The 11,303-nt window shown below is 44.5% G+C and overlaps 1 protein-coding gene across 1 annotated transcript in view; it reads right to left on the reverse strand.

The window, feature by feature from the left end:
- Positions 1-11,303, reverse strand: part of T265_15523 (hypothetical protein) — a gene marked incomplete at both ends in the record, with an annotated part of 71,079 nt that overhangs the window by 27,434 nt on the left and 32,342 nt on the right. The window lies entirely within an intron of this gene.

Here is an 11,303-nt window from a genome sequence, read left to right on the forward strand (position 1 = left end):
AACTCGTTTGAGTTTCATAAGGGGCATACTGTTGACTGCTCCCAATAAGGTGTACAATGCTTCTCAGTTTTTCGTTGTAGAAGTGCCTCCCCTACAGTACGAAATCTTGAACGCAAGTGGTTTTCGCCCACTGAATTTTGTTCCAACCGCGTCTGTATTAAACCTCATCAATTTTGTTATTCGCAGCATGTGTAAATCTAGAGAATGACTATTCAAAAGGTACTTATTACTCAAAATTGGCTATTCGCCTTACCAAATCTTAGCTGGTGGCTCATTCTCAATTCATCCTGTCCTCGGTATTTCACCACACACCTCGTCATACACAACGTCAAACAGGTTAGCTGCATACGTAATGAAATTCTTGTGCTTTCGCCTTGTTCCTCCTGGAAACCAGCATAAATTATTCCTCGCCCAATCGAAGTACGCTGGATAAGACCAACACTCATACGAATGCCTTGATTCTGGCACTGAATGCTTTCCTTTTTATAATAGCGAGACAGGCGAGCAACTTGGACTACACCTCACGCAGGCACGCACGCCGCCAAATTCATGAAGAGAATCTTCAGCGATTGGAGCGCATCTATGCCGCCGAGCAGACAAGCACCAATCCTTTGCGGTCACCTCAAGGTCAAGTTTTCGCGCCGTCCAGCTTGGTGGATTCAGTGCCCCAAGCTCTGGCCGTTTTTGATAGCTGGGAGAAATTCGAACGCGCCTTGGACAAGGGACATCAACTTTCGCTAACACCGTCAGCTGATAGCTCCATTCTCATGATGGCGGATAAAAAATACAGTACTGAAGAGAAGATGGGTGTCAGAAAATGTGAGTTGAAACCTAGTGGCTTCTCACCATTGAATTTTTTTTTGCATTGGTTTACTCTTGTGAAACTGTTGAAGCCTACGGGTGTGAAGACAAGTTGAAACATTTCCTTGCCGTTTTATCTACTGAACTTAGGGTTTGCCTTAGCGGACTGTACAACGCATGGGATATTTGGGGCCTGATTTAATTAATCCTGGTGTACGTTTTGTTATGCTCTGTGTATTTCCCAAATGCAAGACTGGATAAATGAACCACCGAAGCTCATAATGATATCAGAATCACTAAAGATGGTGGGCAGATTTACCGACATGAGTAGTTATCAGTAGTGGGAAAGCAGCATTTCTGAAGAAACGAATGCTAGAACAGATGAATCTCAAGTTGGGCACATCTGATGTCGACGTGAGACTAGCCTGTCGGTGAAAGACGGGTTGTACAACATGAAAATGTGACCAAGACTGCTCTAAAGCTGGGAAGTCTAAAGACAAGAGAAATTTCTTCTGTTTGACCATATGTGTCTTCGAAACATTGTATTTGAGTCATAGGAACATCGAATTAGAGCTACTGAAGTGCGATGAATGTTTTTCTTTTGGCTACTTGTCTGGTCGATAACACTGTTCACACTATGTACAGGAGGCTTCTTGGCCATGTTATCGATTTTTGCAGTGGCCTATTTCCTGTTGAAGGTTTCCGACTGCAAGTCAGAATAAGGTGGGCAGCACATGATCTGAGGGGGGGGGGTGGACGATGCGATCTCCGAGGTTGGATATCCAAGACGCAGCACATCAATGCTATTAAGCACAACCACCAACCCACCGCTCCGGCCGCCTACGCTCCACAATAACGCACTGATGATGTCACCTCGATTGGTGATGAAACGTTTGCAATCAAATTGCCCAGCTCAGCGAACAAGCCAACGACCACCATGCTATTAGGTACTCATCTACCAGGCGATGTCACGCAGCCAGTACCTATTGCACTGCCTTTAATCACTAATCTGCTGGGCGAGCCAATCCCCTGGAATTTACATTCCCAACGCCAGTACCACGTGACCTAGCTAGTTATCTGCACGCATGTCGTATACCAATAAATCTGTTCATCCGGCTTAGTCAAAACGTCTGTTTGTGTAATCCTATTCTCTATCAATTCTTCGCTCGGCAACCTCATTGCCATTCGAAAAGACTTTTTCCATCTGGGAGCAATCCTGTCATTCTGTTCAAGTGTTTTGCGGATATTTTCAATTCTCTATCTATTCTTAGTCAACTAGTTTAGTTCAAACTCCAGTTACTGTGCATACCGTTTAACTTATTCAGCAAACGATCCCAGAATAAACGTCTTCAAAGAAAGACAGCTCTGGCGGGGGCCATAATCTTGTCTACAGTCAACAAACATTCAGCGCAAAAGAGCTCATTCCCTAAATGAAGCTCTCCGTTTGGTACCCTTGCTCCTGAGAGGTACTGCGAATAGACGTAACAAATTGACCGATCATAAAATTTGCTCACGTAACAGTCATTTACGGATGGTCACAGCTTGCCGTGGTCATGAGACCACGATTACTCCACTGACCCGAACGCTCGGGGAAACGGAAACGTCGATGATTTTGACACTTCATCATCTGTATCTGCTGTATAGAGGTCGTCTCATGTTTCAGTTGTCGTGACATTCGAGATGTTGCAACGCACACTTCGGACGGAACACACTACTTATAGGATTGGTAAAAGCTGATTATAAGCCCATGACCGGTTCCACCAACTTGGGATCCAACAGATGCATACAATTCCCGAGTTTCCATCAACCTTCCGTTCTGTATGAATCCAAATTGTATTCAATGGGTTTGCATCTAATTTGGTCTTAACGGTAAACTCGGCGGGATCTCATCTGCTTCGCTTGTTTATGATGTTCTTCAACTGAGTGTGTTGTTTGACCTATGTTTCCTCGAAGATGAGAAGCCTCTCTATGGCTACCGAAGAGTTTTCAGTAATCTTATGCGTAGTATGTTCCGCTTGGGTTTAGCTTCACTCTCCTCCTAATCTCTTACATCTGGGGGCAAGCATCGGTTTGATATTTGGACTAATTTTCCTTATGAGTATATGAAAACTTATATTTCCAAGTCAGAAGGAAATACTGTTGAGCTTTTTTTGCGCATATCTATCTGGATGGAGTAGATCAGTGAAGGCTGTGTCAGCTGACCAATGGATATCTGATTATCGGAAATCGAAACTTCATGTTCACCATCATTTTGAGATTTGCAGAATTTACGTAGACTTATGGAATTCTCGAGGAAGTTTTTCCTCGATAAAACCCGGCAGCTTAAAATGACCTAATGGTTAGCAGTCCAAATCACCGAGGCTACACGCCACAAAGCGCAGAATTTTGATCGTGTGACTACCCGAGCTCGCATCCAAAATGGTCAATTTTGATTGGCCCATGCGAGACTCACTGGAGCCAAAGTGCAGTCACGCCTACCGGGTCAATGGAGCCAATCACGTTCCCCGTGCAGTTGGCACGCAACTTGATTAGCTAACTGAGCCCTGAAAATATAAGCGAGTTTGTTCGTCGGAAGGATGCCCAAGTGTTCTTCGGCCAAAATGGATTCTCCAAAATTCTTCTGCAATGCTCTATGCAGCAGATCACTTTTGATGCGAAGTGAGTGAACCAATTATGAGAAAAGTTGCATAGGAGGGCATCCTTTGGTTTGTTCTTTTCCGCTGACTTTCTTTAGCAGCCCAATATAGCGTTCAGTTCAGCTAGAGTGCAAACTCAGCAATTCGAATTTCTTTTGACTGTTGATTTTACGCGCGTTTTTTTGAGGAACTACCCTGAACAGGCAGCAAGATAGAGAATACGAAACAAGGAAATAGGAGAAGCCTCTCTCAGCGCAGGACTCTTTGTTCACATATTGTCCGCAAATAAATTTGTCCCACCGTTGAGTAGGACAAAACGTTTGAAAAGCCATTTGCCAAGGTTCTGAAAACTACTTTTTGATGGCACGTAAGGTCCCACTGCCAACGCTTTTTCTCGCCTTCTATCAGTCGTTTGTGAACTTCGATTTCCGGAGTGAAGTTTTGTGGCTACTAAAAGTACACATGAGTTAGAAAAGGTTTTCCTCATAGTATGGGAACTATAAAACTTATGGGATTTTACCCTGCCCAGGCGTAGGAGAGACATTCTTGTTACAACCAAACAAGAGAAAGCGAAAATGTGGGAACACTTGATGGGGAAACCGTCGTGCTCGTGGAAACATTATATCACCTGGCCTTTTTGTGTCAGACGGATTCTTGATACAAAGACGATTCTGTGAATGCCTGTCCGTTCGGAAAACGTGGCAGCTCCAGTAAGCGCTGTAGTTTTCACCAGATATTCCCCAATCGAAATACTAAACGACCTTATTCGTATTGTACAGATCTGAAGATAAAAAATCAGGCCAAGGCAACGGAAGTCTCTTTTTCCAGTCAGTTGCTTTCGTCAGGCTAACATCACATCAAATAATAAGACTGATGCTGTATGCTTCTCTAACATGCTGGTGGCCGTGCTAAAAATTCGAAAAATGTACCATTTCACTTGTCTTTGCGTAGAAATTTATCGGTCTGGAATTCGATAACTTGCAGTTATTAGCTAATGTTGCGTAATGACCAAGCACTGGATTCAATTAGGATAAAGTATTATTCAAAATTAGAACACATACCTGGGGTAAAGAGGAAGTCGTATAAAAAAAAGCCACAACCACGTGAACCCTTTCATCGTCTTTGAGACTCAATGGCTTAGGGCGCAAGGGAATCAGGCACGTGACCCTTTGATCGGTAACACTTCCATGTTCTAAATTTTGGGTAGCTAAATCGCATTCTGCAGCCGATGAATCTGAATTGACTTGTGCTTCGTGGAATGACCCGAAGGTCCGTGGTTCGAACCCAACCTCCGCCTCTCGACTCCCCTGTCTAGGCTTGGGCAACCTAGCAGTATCCCAGCCATCGTGCTTCCTTCTGGTGGCAAGGCAGTTAGGCAGCGAAAACGTGTTACAGCTGAACGATCCCTCTTGAGCTAGCCAGCTCCCACCAAGATCGGACAGTTGTCTGTCCAATATTGGACGGTCTGTCTGATTACTTATCTGTCCCCATGAAAGACTTCATAATTACCTGGCTGTGGTTTAAAGGTTCAGTATCAAACTACCAATTTACCGTCAACATCCGTGTACTGCTTTGTTGCAACCAAAAACGCGTGCTGAGAAACATGAGAAAGACCTATCGCAGTGACTGTATCGGTAAGCTTTACTCAGGGAGGCGACCGCCGAGAGAGAGAGAGGCCGCTGTAATGGGGTCCCACGAAACGTGATCAGGAAACCGCATACTCCTCAGTGATATCCTCCGCTTCCTGACGAGTACTGTTCAGAAGGCTTCCTAGACGCAAAAGAGAAAATACCATTGAATTTCTCTATATCTCATCATGATGTCTGCTTTCCTTTTGGTGAAGGTTCCTTTCAGCGTTCTAATGGGGGTACGTTTCCTGATAAATAAATGTAGGAATATTTGAAATAACACAAGGTAGCTTGCCATCATTTTAGTCGTTCTGACAACGTGTGCCTTTCTTCAAGAGAGATAGCTGCGAGAAAATTCTGTACTATAGTCAAGGGTACCGTTAGATGGGAGATATTTCAGTTTACACAACTATTAAGGGTCTTACGAGGGTTAACAAAGCCCATGAAGCCCATTTGTGAGGTCAGGTAACCTAAGTTTCTGGAATGTGCCAACCTGAAAGGACTTTAGGTCCGGGAACTCGCATATACATTTTCGAACGACAGGTTTATTTACACAAAAATGTCTACTTTGGACGGTAAGTGCCCCACTCTCCCACACATGACGTTTCATCAGATCATGGATCTTTCATATGCGGCCGCGAAATGGGTTCGGTTTGGAACTATCCAGCACGTGGTCTGAACGTGCTAATACATCGGACAGCGCCCCAACTACCAGGCTAGTCGGACCAGTTCATCCTTGCTAGATGACTCGCTTGATTCATAGTCACTTTCTCAACCGTGTATTCTCGAGCAGGTGACTTGGGTTAGACTAATTTTTTGAACGAGCTGTACGGGGTCATATTGCGACTCATTCATTTGAAGTCATTCGACCGGTTAACACACACGAACAGCCACCGCTAGTGCTTTGTTTCTGGTAATGAAACAACAAATGGTGCTTTGTTCCCAAATGGTACCATTTTCGCAAATCACTTAGAATCAACTGATGCATCCGTGTCGATCGATTTGACGCGACGAATCATCTGGATGGGCTGATTGATGAGGAAACTCGAACTGGTGTGTCCTAGTTCAAAGGAGACCATTTTGTGCACTTTTGTTCAAGCCACTCTCCTAGGGATTCATTTACACAGACAGACAGTAATAAAAGTAGCCAGAGCTTTTCAGGTTGCCTTCGGATGCCAAATGAACACAATGTCAAAGGAAGGAAGAGCTCAGCGAAATACACTCATTTGCAAACCAATTTGGTTTTTCAAGAAACTCACCCGGAACCCAGCTGAATCTCTCGTTTACGAGAGGCTGCACCAGGCTGCCTCATGTGTCAGTCGCAACGATATTCGAGATATCGCGATATATGTATATTCGTACTGCACCACTCATAAGGTTGCCTGGAAACATCACAAACGAGAGATTCGGCTGGGTTCCACGTGAGTCTCTCTCAAAACCCAATTTGTTTGCAAATGAGTGTATTTCGCTAATTTTGTGCAATTTGGTTCCAACTAGAACATAAGGTTGATGGAAATCCGGGGACTGCGCCTACCTGATGAGCCCCAAAAAGGGGCGAAACCGGTAGTGGAAGGAAGAGCTGTTTGAACATTTTGAAATTAAAAGCAAGCGTGGCAAGAACTAAAAACCGAGGCTCGGAAATGCTGATCTCCGTCTCACTTAACAGGAAACCTGTTACATTTCTGGCGTTAAGGGACAACCGATAGGTGAGGTTTCGGAGCATCTGCAATTTGTCCGACAATCACACACACATACATAGAACAGGTGCTTATGTTTGAAATTCCGGAACCTGTTAGCAGACACATGTGAATTAATGGTTATTTCTGAATCACTACACTAAGAGATTCAGACTTGGGTTGTGACGTGGCACCATCAGCAGACGCTCCTTCCATCTCGAGAGCCTTTCATAGGCGGTCATCTCACTTTCTTAATGACACTCATTTCGTCTGTCAGATGTTTACCGATACGTCATACGGTCGTATTCGATGGTATGGTGGGGGGATTTTTACCATGGTTCCGTAATTCGAGTCACGATTTATTCGGAAGCCGTTGGTCATGATGTTACTAGGGGCTGCGTATTGCGTACAGATGATCGGTCAACTCAACCTCTGATGTGACACAAGGTTTTGAGCTTACAGATCCACCAGCGTGATATAACGTCATACTCAGAGGTTTTTCTTTCTTCCGCGAGATCAAAGTACAAACTAGCTAGTCACACTGTCAGTCGTGCACACAACTGTGCACAACGTAGGAACTTGTGGGATTCCTCTGAAGATGTGGCAAATCCCTCTCGTTTACAGTGAACTCTCACCTGTCCTGGTACACCCTGTTAAGGAAACCGAAATTTTGGAATCTGCTCCGGTCAAACAGTGCACATGTGTCACCGGAACTGGGTGGTAGGCGAGACAAGGTATAAAGAATAGCTACTACCTCCGTTTGCTCACTTTAGTTCAATAGTTATTAATATTCCGTAAAAGAAATCAATCTCGTTAAAATGACTGTTACCTTTTCAAGTTTCGGGTTACGTTTGAGTCTCGTTTGGTCTTCGCTTTAGGAATTTGCTTGTTGTTTTGAATTACCGATAGCGTTTGGCTAGGAACGGTACAATCTACCCAGGTTATCTTTATCCACCTGAATGCAAAGATTTCTGGTTGCCTTCAGATCTTCCCTTGTTCGTCGACTAATATACATGCATTATTTCAAGGTACCAGATGGAGAAGGCTTTGACACTATCGTAAACCCAATGGACTTGATTTCCCCGAGTAGTGTTAAACAACTAAGGAATTTTTGGTGGCTCAGTTGTTTTGGAATGCGCAACCACTATCCGGAATGTTGCGGTGATTAAACGTACATCACCCGTGGTGCGATGCGCGATGAAATAGCCAGCTGCTTGGTTTCCAGGTGTTCAGTTAACCACAGTAGCTGTAAGACGCTTTTCTCCCTACCCTCAGATGTGGGAGCGTGCACAGCCTTTAGACTTCTGAGGTGAAAGACTCCCCACCCCCAGTTAACGGCACACGACTCAGAAGATGTGAATTGATGAGAACATAAATGATGGCCGTGCGAACACTCAAACAGAATCATTTCTTTGTATAGACGTAATGTTATTTGTGAATGTCATGATTGTACGAGGGCTGGGATACTGCCCACACCTAAACAGGAGGACGATTAGGGTCCTCAACCAAGGCCTTTAGCTCAAAAGGCTAACCGCAAGGCAGCGGTGTTTAGCGGGAAATGCAAATGCATTACCATTTCTACGGAACACGTCGCCACATGTTCCAACCCCCAACCTGGAGGACCAGAAGACTGTGTTCGTCACACCTCTAGCCATTGACCAACCTGGTATGAGAGACTCTGTGAGTGTCACAGGGACACTGCGCAGTATAGCCCAATGGATCGCTGAGGTTCGCAAACCGTCACACCACGGTAAGGTTCAGTCTCTTCGTGACAGAACCCATGACATTCGTGTTATCAGCACAGAGCATCGGCAGTTGAACACTGATGTCATGCTGTCGATGATGATGATGATGATGACAATGATAGACGTAATGCGCTCCTCAGAAGTCTACTGAAAGCTCTTCGACATCCCCTGACCGTTTTTGACCCCCTCAAGACTCATCATGCAAGTTCAGTTTCTTAGGTTCTGTCGAATTGCACGGAATTAGCGAACTTCATTCATTAGCCAGAAAATTTGGATTTGTGAGAGACTCACCTAGAATCCAGCGTTATCTCTCGTTTGTGATGTTGCTAAGCGACCGAATCTGCTGCACCAGGCCGCCTCATGTTTCAGTTGGTACGATATTTGAGACATTGCGATACATTTTATAGACTTAACGCGCTACTCATATGAATCAGTTCCTGTATGTTGCTCTTCGGGACCCGCATGAGAAATAAATCACCAAGTTAAGAACGAATGGACTGAATACAGTAGTCTAATTGAGGAATGGATGAAGAAACGTGCCCTTCATTCAGCGCCGGAAACAGAGATCGTCCAGCTCTAATACTCTTTCGGTGTCTAGCTGCCATGCCACCCAAAGGAAACACGAGGGATGGGATAATGTCAGGTTGCCCAAGCCTAGGCAGGGAAAGTCGAGAGGCGGAGGTCGGGTTCGAACCACGGACCTGCTGGTCAGTAACTTCGCACCGGATGTACCGTGCGAACCTGCTGGGATCCGTTTGCCCAGTTATTCACTCTTTTCTTCAGCACAGATAGTCACGTGACTGGTGGAAAAAGGAAATCGTTGGCCCACTGGTCAGAAGAAAACGATTACGATACTTTTTTCTCATACTACACGTATCCATTCATTATTCTGTGCACTTTTGTCCCGGTAGAGTCATCAACCAAGTAAAAGGTTGTCGGGTAGAATGTAAAGCAGCGTTAACTTTGTTCAAAATGGAAACGTTGGCATGGTTACACTGTCTACAGCACTGCTAACCCTCTTATTTCACACTGGTTTCCAGATGTCTTTGTGGGTATGTGTGCGTGAGAGAGAGAAATGAAACTACACCTCGATCAGACTTTAGTTTCAGATAGCTGGGGAATTAATTAGGCTGGAGAGAAACGACCATCATTGGCGATAAGGCCAAGAACAACACAAAGACACAGGGGAGCTCGGCTTTGAAGAAATTCGGGCAAATTTCAAAGGGGCGTTCAAAGAGGAAAGTACATTTTACGACATTTTATGTTTATTTGAAAAAAGAAGATTTGGTCGGGTAGTCAGAGGCATGAAGATGGAAGTTCGATTCACTAACCTATAGCTCTGTGGGCAGTCAGAGTATTAGGTGATTGGATGCGCTCGAAACTCCGTTTACTGCAACAAGTTTACATGATAGATCAATGAGAAAAATCAATAGGAAATACACTGAGAATCCTTGGAAACATTCGCTGATGGTCGGTATTGAAATGTCTATGAAGAGAGACGCCTCCTGACTTCAGCTTAAGTGAAGCTGAACTCCTGCATATATGGAGCTGATCGAAACACGACTTTCTACCTGTATAATCGGAATAGTGCGATGTTCTGTGGGTGTGTGTCAGTTGTCATAGAAAAGCGAAGTTAGTAACGAAAGGAATAATATATGAAGAACAGGAAAAACTTGGGACTTCAATCCGATAGGATTAAAAGATGACGTTTCGTTGTATCTGAAATCACATTTTCTTTACTGTTGTGACTTGATGGCTTGGCTTTCTGCTCCACCCACTGTGGTGGATCAAGAGGCACGATGGCAGCCCTTTAGGGACAATGGAAGATTACTACAACCGTATTTTAGGGGCATCGGGGAATGTTCCACAAGGCTGTGCTAGGATTTCCGGGACGAGGCGAGAAGCGTCGATCAAAAGACTCTCGATCCAGATTGGCCGACATTCTGACCAATCAGGGCACGCTTTCGTTTTGTCCGTATCCCGAAAGTGACACATCCGTCCAATTGACATGATATTCGGTTGTTACTAGCGCCTGGTTTCCGGACATTTACAGAGCAAGAAGCTGTTTCCTAGCTAGGTAGTTATCAGATCCTGTCTAAGGGTCACGAAACAGTTAACAGCTATTTTCTGACTGTTCAGTAGTGGCTCCAAACTCCCAGTTTCGTGAGATGTTCATCACTGATTAGTTTCATTAAGAATGAAACAGCTAAACAGCGTTTCTCAGCTTTTAAGCATAGACTGGATTCCCTTACAGTAGGAAGCCCACGTTTAAAATAACCGGGCTTCAACTGTAGAGTTTATCTTTTATTGATGTGAAACGAATGGACCACTGTCCTACGCAACTGGAACGCCTGATCCTCCAGTCCTGGTCCTCCAGTTGCTGGAAAGTATCCTGGCATCTGAATGTACATCTTGATCTGGAAATGGAAAACAATAGAATGCAGTCCTGCACATCATTCAAGACTTATTCCTTTGTATCTCATCAGGCACGTACAATGTCGACGTACACAGATCCAACTTCCATTATTGTTGGACTGTGTAGTACACGCCTGACGAGACACAAACAGAACTGCTCTAATTCGTCCCATCTTCAAGTTCATTGGGGAAGAGTATCATCGATTTCTCGCTCATTCTGGGGGTCAGGAATATAATTCACACTGGTTCGTTCCATACAGGCATAGGTTTTGAAGTATTCCCACGAGTCGACCGTCTATAAGTTGTCATTTATTTTTGAAGAGCATGGTCACAAGCGTAGCAAGTGAATGCAAGCGACGTATGCCAAAGGGTTTGCAAGTGGGTTTTGGACCAGCAAACACC

This window comes from Opisthorchis viverrini (assembly GCF_000715545.1).
Source record: "Opisthorchis viverrini unplaced genomic scaffold opera_v5_586, whole genome shotgun sequence".
NCBI classification, from domain to species: domain Eukaryota; kingdom Metazoa; phylum Platyhelminthes; class Trematoda; order Opisthorchiida; family Opisthorchiidae; genus Opisthorchis; species Opisthorchis viverrini.